This window comes from Lactuca sativa, chromosome 5 (genome assembly GCF_002870075.4).
Source record: "Lactuca sativa cultivar Salinas chromosome 5, Lsat_Salinas_v11, whole genome shotgun sequence".
Taxonomy (NCBI): Eukaryota; Viridiplantae; Streptophyta; class Magnoliopsida; order Asterales; family Asteraceae; genus Lactuca; species Lactuca sativa.
This window is the reverse complement of record NC_056627.2, coordinates 322,771,382-322,786,642: the sequence shown is the minus strand read 5'-3', so window position 1 is coordinate 322,786,642 and position 15,261 is coordinate 322,771,382.

Below are 15,261 nucleotides of genomic sequence, written 5' to 3'. Positions count from 1 at the left end.
TATTTGATTACATACATATAATCTCATGTAACTAAATATACAAGAACAACAACTGAATCAAGAACTCTAAAATGAATATTTTCCACATAAATTTTATATGATTTGATACATATAATCACATGTGATTATATACATTTAATCACATATGATATATGTAGACAATATTTATCTTTGTGTTCTTGATTCAATAGTTGTTGTTGTGTATATAATCATATGTGATTATATGCATCTAATAACATATGATTTATATAGACATCATTATTTTTGGGGGGACAATATTCATTTTTTCCTTCTCGATTCAATAGTTGTGCTCATGTACTTAATCACATGAGATTATACATATAATCACATGTGATAAAATACATGAGAGCAAATATTGAATCGACAAAGAGAAAATGAATTGTGTCCACATAAATAATACGTGATTAGAGTCATATAATCACATGTGATTAGATGTATTTAATCACATATGATTAATTTGGATAAAGATTTGTTTTTGTGTTCTTGGTTCAATATTTGTTATCATGTATATAATCATATGTGATTGAACATATCTAATCACATATGATTTATATAGACAAGATTCATTTTTTCCAAATTAAATCATATGTCATTAGAAACATATAATCAGATCTAATTAAATGTACATAATCACATATGATTACAAAGGAAAAAAAACAATTGTTGAATAAAGAATGCGAAAATGAATCTTAGCCACATGAATCATATGTGATTAGATACACATAATCAAATGTTATTATATGTATCTAATCACATATAATTTATGTAGACAATATTCATTTTCGTGTTCTCGATTCAATAGTTGTTCTCGTGTATTTAATCATATGTGATTATACATATCTAATCACATATGATTTATGTGAATAAGATTCAAAGTCGCGTTCTCAAGTCAATAGTTGTTATCATGTATTTAATCATATGTCATTTTATATATTTAATCACATACGATTAATATGGACAAAGAACAACTATTGAATCGGAAACACAAAAATGAATCTTGTGCATATAATTCATATGTGATTAGATCATATAATCACATGTGAATTCATACACAAGAACAATTAACGAATTCAGAACGTGGAAATGAATCTTGTTTGCATGTCTCACTAGAAAATAAACTATATTATGCCTTTCCTTGTTCACTTTACCGGAATAGGGTATATGTGACAATAACATAAAACAAGTAATGCCTACATAATAAGATAGTTAGTGTAACTCACCTCCTTGAACTTGAAAATCAGCTAGGGTGAGCAAGATGGATCCTTTCCTTTCCGAGAACCTACACAACAATTATAACATTATTTAGCTTGTGCTTTATAGTATTACTCTTATAAAACTTATGTATATATTTTCTTATTTTCTATTTGATTGTAGTGATATTTTTGGGATCTGTTTTCTTACCTTTCAAACCATTCTTAAATTTCAATAAAATAATATTGGTAAAGTTCCTCTTTTATCTTTTTAGAAATATTAAGATCTCGTTCTAATGATTTTTCTTTGATTTTATATTAAATTTACAAGTTAGTAACTTTAAGCTGTCACTTTCTGGACCACTCATGTAGCATCCATAAAAATTCATAAAATTTAAACTTTTCAAAACAACCCTTTTTCTAAATAAGTGTTTACAAAAACCATTGTTCCCGAAACATTATCTAAAAATCAGAATCGCTTTCAACATAATTTTCAAAACATTTACATTATCATAGCTTCCCATAAATCATAAGTCCAAAATGCGAGGATGTGTGCGGTCACGCCTTCACCTTGACACGATCCACTGAAGTACCTGAAATCATAAACCAAAACTGTAAGCACAAAGCTTAGTGAGTTCCTCCAAAATACTAATCACACAATCGATTACATATATAGAATAACAACATGCAATGGGTTTACAACTAAAAGATTGGATTACCATCTAAGCCCACAATATGAGCCTGGCTTTCCTATCGGGCCCACAACTCACATTTGGCTTGCTCCTAACCCACAACATAAACTTGGCTTGCCCTCAGGGTCCACAGCTTATGTATGGCTTGCTCCTTACACCGATCAGTCATCAAACTGAATTATCAATGTTTAGCCCTCAATATGAGTCTGGCATACCAACCAGGTCCTCAGCTCATACTTGGAATGCTATTGAGCCCTCATTATGAGTCTGGCATGCCCTACCCGGCCTTCAGCTCATATATAGATTACTCTAATACCCTCAAGCCCTCAATACGAGTCTGGCATACCAACCGGGGTCCTCAGCTAGTATCTGGAATGCTCTAGTGTTTGCTGGCTACAACGCAAAATAGTACAACCTCAACCTAAAACAATATACTGACACATACGCAAATAATCATGCAAATAGAATCATAGGTAGTCCTACAAATCTACCAGACTAGCATATCAAGAACTATTATATATAGGCACATCTATTCCATACTTGGCATATCAGCAATAGCAAGTTATCAACCAAAATGGTCGGCCTTGGTGCCTTCGACCCGAAAGTATAATGATGAAAACTCACCTCAAAATGTCGAATCATACTGAAAACCTCCAATTGCTGGCTCACAAAAATCCCAAACTAACACAACAAAACAAACATCCGATCAACAATTGGATTACCATCCTTGAATAATGATCCATACTTAGGGTAAATTTCCATGTTACCCTATCACTAATTGGGCCAAGACACAATCCAAATTCTTGATCCAAAAGGCCCAAATTACCTCAAGGCCCATAATTGGACCAATTTTCCAAATTGGGCCCCAACCCCTTATTAGGCCTTATCGAAAGGTTCGATCCTCTGTTTAGCCCAAAATGCACTTATCCAGATGGTTCATTAGGGCCTAAGTATCAAAGCCCAATAGATGGACCAATACCCAAAGCCCTAAGTCCGAAACCCAAACAGAAGGCGTATGCGGGGCTTACCCCTTCGGTACGCTGGGTGTACTTTGCCTCGCATTGACCACCATCGGGGTGGTTGACTCAGTATGCGGGACGCACCCTCTCAAGGCTTAAAACTCCCATAAGTGCTTAACAGATTAAGCACTTGAGCTCAAACTTCAGATCCATGATCCAAAGGCACTCTAAAACAATAAAGTCTTAAACATTAAGACTTTGGTCGTCTAGAAAAGACATCCTACAAAGAACAAGGGACCAAACTAGGTCAAGGGACCTCATTTTTATGCCTTAGGACCCATCTAGGGTCTGAAAGGACAGCCCAACACGTCCAAAACAAAGCATGCACAATATTGGGACAAGAAGAATGCCAAAAAACAACCAAAACAAGATCTAAACAATCCAAGCATAAAGGTAGAAGCTTTATACCTTTTGGAACTTCACAAGAAGATGATAATCCCATATCTACAAGCTTGCTTCCTTCCTTGACTCCTTTGATGCACTGTCTTCTCCTTTTGGCACACAAAATCACACTATAAGCTCAATATGCTCACTTTATTGGGGGGGGGGGGGGGGGGGGGGTTAGGGTTCTCTCAAAATGGCTAAAGTACTTGGAGGCTGAAAGAGTGAGTCAAAATGACCCAAGATGGTGCTTAAATACTCCATAAACCCTAAAAATTAGGGTTTTACCCGGACACACGTATGCCCAACGTACATATGGGTACTCCCAGCATACTAGGGTGCGCCCTAGTACACTTAGCGTACTCACATGTACGCCATGTATATTACTCATGCTCCAAAATTACCATTTTGCCACTAGGGCTTTCCATGGACACTTCTTTCCAATCCAAGGACCATAAATGATATAATTAAAACCCATGGGATGAGTTTGAAGTTACTTGGAATACGGGGTGTTACAACTCTCCGCCACTTAAATTCAATTTTGTCCTCGAAATTATTCCTTACCATCCCCAACAAGCCCGAAATCCTGAGGGGCACAACCACAACCATGAACATACAATGTGTAGATGTATGTTGTAAAAGTCGAATAGTGTGTATTGTAATATTTCGCATTTATATGTTATTTTACTAAGTCAATTTTCTATGCGAAGTGTAGTATGCGAAGTGTAAATGTATAGACTTAGTATACTTTTTGTATGTTCCCTATAAATAGGGACTTAGGCTTGAAGTAGAGGGTGAGATCGAAACACAATATCTCTCTTCAGCTTATTCTGTAATCAGTCTTAATCAATATGAGATCTGATTAATATTTACTTTGTGTGTTCATCATCTTTCATCATTCAAATCTATCGTTTCTTTTCTTAATTCTCGATAACAATTCTCTTCAATTGGTATCAGAGCGGGATTCAAACTGCTTAGATCTGATTTTCGTATAAGAATCATTTGCTTTTTGAGTTGCAAAAATTACTCAAAATTTTCCGCGCATTTTTGGTTTTGAAAATCACTTTTGATCTTCAGATTTGAATCGATTCTGTATTTGAATTGTTAAGTCGAGTAATCGATTAGTGATTTCTGATCAATTCATTTGATCGAATTCTGAAATTCATCAAGTTTTCAAGTTTTCAGATATTTTCTGTGTTCATCAATGGCGAACTTCAACATGAATACAATGACTTCTTTCTCTCACTTGTTTGGTTCCTCAACCAAAATTCCGATGTTGATTCTAGAATACTATGATCAGTGGGCTGATAGAATGGAAGATTAATTAAATGGAATTGATGAAGAACTTTGGAATTGTATCGATGGAACAGTACAAGCTCCTGCTAATGTTCAACAAATTGGATCATCCACTGCATCTCCTGATGTTGAAGAACAACGAAAACGACTGAAGAATAATGAAAAGAGGTGCATGAGGGAACTAAGAGGTGCTCTACCTCTTGTAGTTTACAATTACATTCGTAGTTGTAAAACGGCCAAAGACATCTGGAATACTTTAAAAGAAAAGTATCAAGGTAGCGAAAAGACGAAGATCAATTCTGTGAAGCAATGTCTGGTTGAACTGAAGGAATTCAGACAAAAGGATGCAGCAACTCTCGAAAGTTACTATGATCGTCTGAATGAGCTTATGTTTCAATGCAATAGGTATGGTATCACTAGATCTCTCATGGAATTCAATTTAACTTTCATTATGGGTCTTCGCAAGGAATGGCGAAGTGTGAGCATGATGATTAAGAATCAACAAAGTTTTGATACAACTAAATTGAATGATCTCTATAATTAACTGAAAACACATGAATGTGAGGTCGCAGAAATGTATGAAGAATCAAAACTAGCTATTGGTGGTCCTTTGGCTCTTGTTTCAAAGGTATCAGAAACTGATGAAAAAGATGGTTCAGATGAAGAAGGATTTTTGATGAACTCCGATGATGAAGCTGTAGCATTCTATTCAAACAACAGAGTTAAAAAGTTTTTCAAAAAGCCTTTTAATCCAAAAGGAAAGATGAATGATGCGAAAAATGTTGTCACAAGGACTGGAGGGGAAGAGAGGAAGAAAATGGAGAAAATTGATGAAAAACAGAAAAATGCGAATGAAGAGAAAAAGTTGAAAGGTGATTCAGGAATTTATTGTCATTATTGCAATGGTGCGAATCATTTAGCAGCTGACTGCATGTTGCAAAAGAAAGAAGAGAAGAAAAAAAAAGTCAAAGATGAAGCATACTACTCCGAGAAGATTGAAGAATTACGTGCTAAGACCAAAGGAGTGTCATTAGTTGCTAAGGGAGAAATTGCTGAAGAAGAAAGTGGAACTTATCAGATCCGGTCTTCAGGATCTGATGATGAGGAAATGAGGCATCCCACACATGGAGCAATGTTCGCAAGTTTTGAGGATTGCGAAGAGAACATTTCAGGGAGATGTTTGTGTCTAAATCCACTGACAAGTCACCCATGACAACCAAGGTACGTGCAATTCTTGAATCTTTTAATATTCCTTTATCTGCTTATGATGCTGAAATTGTTTCATTTGATGATACTGTGGCTTATTTTGATTCTGTTATTGTGTCTGCTAGTAATGAAGCTAAGAAATTAAATGTGCAACTTAGTGAGACATGAAGAGATTTAGAAATAAAGAAGAGCAGAGTTGAAAAATTGGAAATGCAAGTCAAAAATATAGATTGTGATAGGAATAATCTTACTAACGATGTTAGGTTATTACTAGCACAAAGAAACATATATTGTAATTCTGCAAAACGACTGTATGCAAAATTAATAGCTTTACATCATTCTTCTGATATTAGCAAAGAACAACATATGAAACTTTTACCTTTTCTTGAGTATGAACGTGAAAAAGTTGATGTTGTTTCTTATGATTGCGAAAGCACAATTGCTCAATTTGACAAAATACCTGATGATAGATATACTTATGGTATTGTCAAAATTGATGAATTTCTGAATGCTGATGAGTTGGTTAACATTGTCAATGAAAGTTTGACAAAGAGTGAACAAGTGAAAATCATAAAGAAAACTGAAAATTCAACTCTTGCCTCACAATTCAATTATGCTGATATTGATGAAAACTCTGATAATGTGAGTGAAATCAGTGAGATAGAAGAGGAAGAAGAGGTTGATTGTTCTCAATTGTCAATCATTAATATCACGTCTAAGATCAAAGGTAAAGAAATAATAGATGATTCAATAGTAGAGGATAAAATTGATAAATCTTCAACTTCGCAACATTGTAAATTTGATAATGTGGAAGTTGAAAGCTGGAAATCTGATGACACGGATGTAAATAAAGAAGAAAAGAAAGTTTCAACAGAAACACCTCAAAGGGTTGTGGTTGATCAAGTGTTTGAAGATACAAAAGAATTTGACAAAATTTTAAATGATAAAGGCGCACATTATTTGGAAACTAACACTGTGGTATTTCCAAATTTTGTATGTACTGATAAAACCATTTTTCCAAATCAAGTTTTTGTCACTACTGGAAATGCTGAGAAAGTTCATCCTGAGTTTAATAAAATGATTGAAAATGATAATCAAAAGTCCACGATTGAAGGTTTTTTCACAAATCAAAGCACAGAAGAAAACAATTTAACCCAAAATCCTTATGTGTTTCAAAAACAAAAATCAGCACAAAAATGGGTGGTTAAAGGTGAAAAATCAAACAAAATTTTTGAAAAAGTTGAAAACCCAAAGGTTGAAGTGAAACTAAATTCTCATGAATTCAAATTGATGGTTGGAAACTACTCAACAGAAAATAATGTTTCAAAAAGAAAAGCAAGAAAAGCAATATTCTGGCAAGTTGTGTCTAATGAAAAATCAAGAGATGAAAAAGAACAAATTTCAAAAACATCATCAAGTTTTCATAAACAAATAAACTCTGTTGACAAGGTTCCATATATTCGCAAATATAACAACAATCGAAAATTTGAGAATTCGCAAAAATTTGCAAATAATCAAAAGTTTCAAAATGTTGGCAAATTCACGAATGTTTCATCAAGTTTGAAGAACTGAACTCAAGCCAAAATGAACTTTTCACCAAAACAACCAAATTTTCCAAATCCTTCAATATCAAAACCAACCAAAGTTTCATACACAAAAGGAAAATCTGATGTAAGTACGATCAATCATTGGTTTGAAGGAAAAGGAAAGAAATATCAAAGTGGGAAGTTTTCAGAAGAACAAATCAAAAATGCATTTGATAAGTTCACAAATAATTCTTCAATTGATAGAGCATCATCTCATAATTCGCAAGTTCCAGTTCAAAAATGGAAACCAGTTATCAAAAATGCGAATGTTGTGAAGGATAAGATTACAATTAATGGAAATCCAAAATTATTGAATGCCTATATTTCAATATCTAGAACTGATGATGTTGATATAATGGATTCTGTTACAAACAAAGTGAAAACATGGTTTTTAAATTCCAAAAGTTTGTTTCATTCTACTAATGATGGACCCAAAAAGTCTTGGGTTCCTAAAATTTTCCAATAAATGCAGGTGATATGTGACGAGCAATATGATATGAAATGGTACATTGATAGTGGTTGCTCTCTTCATATGACTGGAAGAAAGGAAAATTTGCGAGATTACAGAAGATTGGAAAATGCTGGAGTAGTCAAATTTGGAAATAATCACAAGTGCCAAGTGAAAGGATATGGGAAAGTCACAAATGGAAACTTCACAGTAAACAGAGTGGCCTATGTTGAAGGACTTCAACATAATTTGATAAGTGTGTCACAACTTGTTGTAGGTACTGGAAATCAAGTGGTATTTAATGAAGAAGGAAGTATCATTTCAAATGCAAAGACGAATGAAATACTCCTCAAATCCAAAAGATATGCTGATATGTTTACACTGGACATCAAACCGATTGTGGGAAAACCAACTGTGTGTTTACTATTAAAAGCATCCAATGATCTTAGCTGGCTTTGGCATAGAAGATTGTCACATTTGAACTTTCGAAATCTAAATAAACTTGTAACTGATGATTTAGTTCGAGGGTTACCAATACTAAAATTTGACAATGATTCTTTGTGTGCAGCTTGCGAACAAGGAAAACAACATCGAAAGGGTCATCCGATTGTGATAGATTCAAAAATAGTAGATCCATTGGAATTTCTTCACATTGATCTATGTGGACCATCAACTGTTGCAACAATAAACAAAAAGCGGTATATTTTAGTTGTTGTAGATGATTTCTCTAGATTTACGTGGGTGTTTTTTCTCAGGTTGAAATCTGAAGTTGCTCAGACGATGATTGATTTTATCAAAAAGATTGAAGTTAGTCTGAAGAAGAATGTATGAAAAATTAAAAGTGATAATGGTTCTGAGTTTAAAAATCAAACTCTTGACATTTTTCTTACAAGCAAAGGCATTTCGCATAATTTTTCATCACCATATACGCCACAACAAAATGGAGTAGTTGAAAGAAGAAATCGATCTCTATGCGAAGCTGCCAGAACCATGTTAACATATGCGAATCTACCTCAATATCTTTGGGCAGAAGCTGTGTCAACAGCATGTTTTACTCAGAATCGATCATACATTCATCGAAGATTTAATGTTACTCCATATGAAATAATCAATAATCGGAAACCTAATGTAAAATTCTTTCATGTTTTTGGTTGCAGGTGCTTTATCATGAATCTCAAAGATAATTTGTCCAAGTTTCAAGCTAAAGCTGATGAAGGCATCTTCTTAGGATATTCACAGAATTCAGTTGCATACAGAGTGCTAAATAAACGAACAAGAAACATTGAATAAACTTTCAATTTGACATTTGATGATTACTATCTTAAACAAATTGATAGTAAATTCGATAATAAACCAATACTTGTGGATTCAAATACTCAAATTGATAATTCTGAAATAAATGATTTTGATTATGACTTAATTTTTGGAATTTCTGACAAGGCAATTGATGCAGAAAATAATGCTCCTGATAATCAAACATCAGAATCCTCAAAACATACTGATGAATCAACGATAACTTGTGAAAACACACCAGCTGTTCGTAGGGAACAAGAACATCAAGTTGAGGGGGAGCATTCGCAAAATCAACAAGAACATCAAGTTGAGGGGGAGCATTCACAAAATCAACAAGAATATCATTTTGAGGGGGAGTATCAAGATGCAGATCATGTTGAGGGGGAGCATGATGAAACAGAGACAATTAATCTTGATACAAATGAAGAATTTCATGAAGTTAATGATAACTTTTCTGTTGCAAGATCTGAAAATGAAGATATGTATGAAGATGCACCATTAGAATTTGATCCAAATTTTCCACCACTCGAGAAATGGACAAGAAGTCATCCAAAAGAACAGGTAATTGGTAATCCACAAGAAGGTGTGTTGACTAGAGCTCAAATTCGTGCGAAAAATGAGGAATTGAATGAAAACCAAGAACTTTGTATGTTTAATGTTTTTATTTCGAAAATAGAGCCAAAAACTGTAAAGAATGCTATGGAACACTCAGATTGGGTTGTTGCTATGCAATCTGAATTAGCTGAATTTGAACGAAAAAAGGTTTGGAGATTAGTTTCTAAACCTTCTGATGTTTCAATTGTTGGATTAAAATGGATTTTTAAAAACAAAACCGACAAAGATGGCAACATTATTCAAAATAAAGCAAGATTAGTGGTTAAAGGTTATTCGCAACAAGAAGGTATTGACTATGAAGAAACATTTGCACCTGTTGCAAGACTTGAAGCAGTTTGCATATTTTTAGCATATGCAGCTCACAAAGACTTTGATGTTTATCAAATGGGTGTTAAATGTGCATTCTTAAATGGAAAACTTGAAGAAACAGTGTATGTTGAACAACCACCAGGATTTGTAAATAGTGACCATCCTGATCATGTGTATGTCCTTGACAAAGTTGTATATGGGTTAAAACAAGCACCAAGGGCCTGGTACGCAACACTTACAAATTTCTTGAAACAATCTAAATTTAAACAAGGATCAGTTGACCCCACATTATTTCGCAAGAAAGTTGGGAGTCATCTAATGCTTGTTCAAATTTATGTTGATGATATTATCTTTGGTTCAACTGATCCAGCATTGTCAATTGAATTTGAAAATTTAATGAAAAGTCAGTTTGAAATGAGCATGATGGGAAAAATTAATAATTTTCTTGGTTTAAATATAAGACAGAACAGGGAAGGAATCTTAATTAATCAAGAAAAATATACGAAGAACTTGCTTGAAAAGTTTGGAATGCTAAATAGCACAAAGCTCAGAGTACCTATGGCAGTAGGAACAAGACTAACTCCTTCGTTAGATGCTCCTGCTGTTGATCTGACATTGTATCGTAGCATGATAGGGTCTTTATTGTACTTAACTGCAAGTAGACCTGATATTATGTTTTCTTTTTGTTGTTGTGCTAGATATCAAGCTAATCCAAGAGAACCTCATTTGACTGCAGTGAAAAATATTTTTCGATATCTAAAGGGAACCGTTTCTGTAGGACTTTGGTATCCTGCGAAAACAGGATTTTTCATTCAAGCTTTTTCAGATTCCGATCTAGGAGGATGTACTTTGGATAGAAAAAGTACGACTGGTGGATGTCAACTATTGGATGGAAAGTTAGTGAGCTGGCAATCAAAGAAACAGACTTGTGTGGCTATATCAACCGCTGAGGCAGAATACATATCTGCGGCTGCTTGCACTTCGCAAATTATTTGGATTCAGAGTCAACTTCGTGATTATGCAATAAACATGAAAACGATTCCTTTGTATTGTGATTCACAAAGTGCAATTCGCATTTGTCACAATCCAGTGCAACATTCAAAGACAAAACACATTGCTCTTCGATATCATTTTATTAAAGATCATGTGGAAGATGGGAATATTGAAATTCATTTTGTCAAAACAACTGAACAACTTGCTGATATTTTTACAAAACCTCTTGATGAAAAATCATTTGTTCGAATTTTAGCAGGTTTGGGGATGATTAATGCGAATTCAATTTCATCAACACAAGAGTAACAGTTTTGTTCAGCAGATAAGAGTCAACATCATTCAGAGGTTACTGTTCATTCAGAGGCTTCGCATGGCTTCGCAACCACATCTTTTCGCATTTGAGCTCATAATCACTACGGTAAGGTTTACGCATAATTTTTTTTTTTAAATTTTGAAAAATCAAAAATCCAAAAAGATTTTATTTTGTTTGTTCTTTAATTTTGAAAAATCAAAAATACAAAAAGATTTTATTTTGTTTGTTCTTTAATTTTGAAAAATCAAAAATACAAAAAGATTTTATTTTGTTTGTTTTTTAATTTTGAAAAATTCAAAATCACAAAAATATTTTTGTTTTCTTTGTTTTTTAAATTGTGTATGTTGAGAATTTAATACAGGGCTACAATGCGAAGAGGTCATACATTTGTGTTTGTGAGGGAAGGTATTAAATTTCTTTTACAAACTAGTTAGGATGTCCCTAGAAGCATGTTGCTGTATGTAGACCAAAAGCCTCAACATGACTCTATGTGTGACAAGAAAGCTTTAATGAAATTCTCTTAAGAAAATTTCTTCCCAAAAAGGCTTATATTCGCATAAGTCAAAACGAGCTACCTTACTCTTCTCAAATGAGTTAAGAGTTTTCTGTTTTGTCCAAATATAACAGAGGTACACTTCGATTTTTAACCAATCTTTTTAAACCAAACAATTCTTACATTCCAAATACTCAAAGATTTGTCCTTGAGGTTTTTGATCAAACCAATCAAAACCTAGACAAATCACAACTCTGTGTTTATGATCTAATATCATGAGTCCGTGATAGAAGTGAAACCCAAAATTTCATAAACCTTAAGGAATTGACGGGGAACTTTGTTCCAGATTTTTACGAAACCTTTGTTTCAGTATCAAAAATTTCGAAACTTCAAATCATATTCAATTCGCATGTGTGGTCTTGATCAAATATTTACAACCAAGAATATTTGTTACCCAACAAGATCCAAAACAAATTTTCTTTTGAATATGATTTCAGTGTAAGTTTCATTCGCAAATTCTTGTCATGATAAATATTTTCACAAGCCAACTTGTCACTGACTACACTGGTCAAACAAGTAATTTCATTTACAATTTCTCACCTTATGTTAAGGCTGATATGTAATGAAATTTCAAACCAACCCAAAATGCCTTTTAAAAGAAGCCCTTTGATACTTCTTTACAAGTATTCGATTGTAATTCACGGGAAACTACACAAGCAGTTGATTATCTCTCTTGATGATTAACGAAGCAACCTTTGCCTGGGGCTTTACTGCATTCATGTCAAATTAATTTTTTTTTGACATCACAACATTCCAAATTTTCTTGATTCTTATCTTATTCCATTGGCACAATGCACACACGAAATCCTTGAGGTTTTGAGTAAAACCAACTCAGACTGATGATTTCGCAAGTCTGGCATATGACTTCACTTTAAATCCCAAAAGTGAAAGAGCCTTGCTTCCATGCGAAGGGTTTTACCGGTTCGGATTGTATAACGGATACTTGACAGGCTGTATACTCAAAATGGTTGGTATTCTATCCGGTTTTCTAGGAGATGTGACATTTACTTTTTGAAACATAGTCATCTTTTACAGTAATGATCCGAGTTTCAAGGTGCCACATCAGATAACATTAAATATATCCCGCTTTAATTTCAAAATCAAGTTTGAGTAACCTATAAAAGGGGGATCAAGAACACTATGTACGGTTACGCAAACAAGAATTCTCACAAAACTTCAAAGCTTACACCTTGATCCAAACTTCAACTTTCTTTCAAACCCTAACAATGGCAGCCACAAATTCCAACACTGATGAGGTTCTTTCTCAATCACTTATGAAGATTCAAAGTACCAATTACCAAGTTGATCCCACCGTTTCTGCGTATCCAGAAGACCTGAAGATGCTTATCGTGGCTTTGAAACGATCACCGTTATCAACTGCCATGTTCAGATCATTCCCCGTTCCAATGGTGTGGTTATCTCGTGCTGCTTCCACGGCTTCATACAATCATACGGCGGATGTGATTACTTTCAATCTCATCAACAACAAAAGGGTTAAACTGTCAAAGAATTTGTTCGTGGAGTTCTTGCAGATTCCAAACAACCCTCCCTTTGTTAAGCCTGTAAACTCTCAGATCATTCATATGTTTAATGAGATGGGACATCAACCGGAGTTGGAGAAGATCAGTGACTTCAGGAAGTCGGGATTGCCATGCATCTGGAATTTTCTTTTTGGCATTTTTCTACGGTGCCTTACCGGAAGATCAGTCGGCTTGGATAGAGGAAGAGTCGAAGTTTATGCCATGGTAATGGGTATCTACTATGACATCAATGTCGATTACGCAACTCAGATGTGGAAAGAATTTGTGAAAAGCCTGGAAAACACAAATTCGGAGAAAGGGATCTCTTGTGCCAGATACTGGAGTTTAATTTTGGAGAAAATTTACGAGAAAGAAGTTATTCCAATAATGCAAGATGTCGAAGTTGCTGAATTTTCCTTCTACCAATTTCCCAAAGTGGTTGAAGATGATGAAGTCATTTTTACTCGTGTGGCTCGTATTCCGGATGCGATGTTTCGCAAAGTTTCTCCCACTCACAAAGTGTTGGTGAGATATTTGCGAAACATTGATACAGCTGATCAGACCGGCGTATTACCCGATGTTGCTACTCCGTCGAAGAAGAAGAAGGTTAGCAAGAAAAGTGCGAAGGGTTCATCCTCCCCAATTATACAAGATGAAGTTGTTCCAACCGAGGAAACTTTGTCCAAATCGAAGAAGGAAATTTTACCTTCCAAGTCTGGGGTTCTAAAACAAATTCGCAAAGCGGAAGTGAGTAGTAAAGGAGTTACTATTCGTAGTATTCCTGCACCAGTGTCTCCAGGAAAGAAACGCCAACGGGATAAAGATGTTGTGAAAAACATGCAACGCACGCTGGTTAAGAGGAGAAAGATGGTGATTCGCAATGAATCATCAGATGAAGAAGTTGTCCCAGAAACTCCACCTGTCACAACTATGGTAAATGTCTCTTTACCAATACTTTCAACTTCGCAAATTTTCACTCCTATTTCACAAACCCAACCACTCGAAATAGCTCTTACCAAATCAGTTACTGAGGAGGTACCTATTTCGGATATGGTTGTCAACGTATCTGATATGGGGGCACCTATCCCGAGTGTTGCATCCACAATACAAACATCCTTACCTATCACCACATTATCCACCACTTCATCCATCTTTGATCATGCCCTTCAAAATCCATTTACCACACTTTTTCCATCCCAATCACCTGAAAATCCTCCACCTTCACAACAAATGTCTGATCCTGAAGTCGAAGGCGGTGCTTTTGGAGGAATTCAAGATGACATTCCTTTTGATTTAGACGAAGAAGACATTCCTGATCATATGCTGATGACAGGAAAGCAGTTTAAAATACTGAATCAAAAGTTAAAGGCTATTATCCAATCGCAAGCCGATTCTGGGAGAATGTCTTCGATATCAGCAATGGAGGTTGATGTCATGATTAAAGGTGCTGAGAAAAGAATCATGGAGAAAGTAGATCAGTCCGATAAAAACAATGAGCTCAGAGTGAAAGCACAAGGGAACAATTTTACGTCTGCAGTTCAAGATCTTAAAGCTGCTACAAAAGAACGACACATTCTTTTTGTACAAGACGTCAAGAAAGTTCGTGAGGATGTCAACTTCAAAATTCAGGAATTGAAGTCTGAACTTGCGAAGGATCTTCAAGATGTGCATTCGAGACAAGCAGATCTTCAAAAGCAAATTGTGGAAATTTCTTCTCAACTCCACAAACTCAATAATATTCCTGTTGTTGAAGATCAGAAAGCTGCCATAATGGAGAAGTTTGATCACTTGATCAAATTGGTCACTGAGCTTAAATCAGCCGTTTC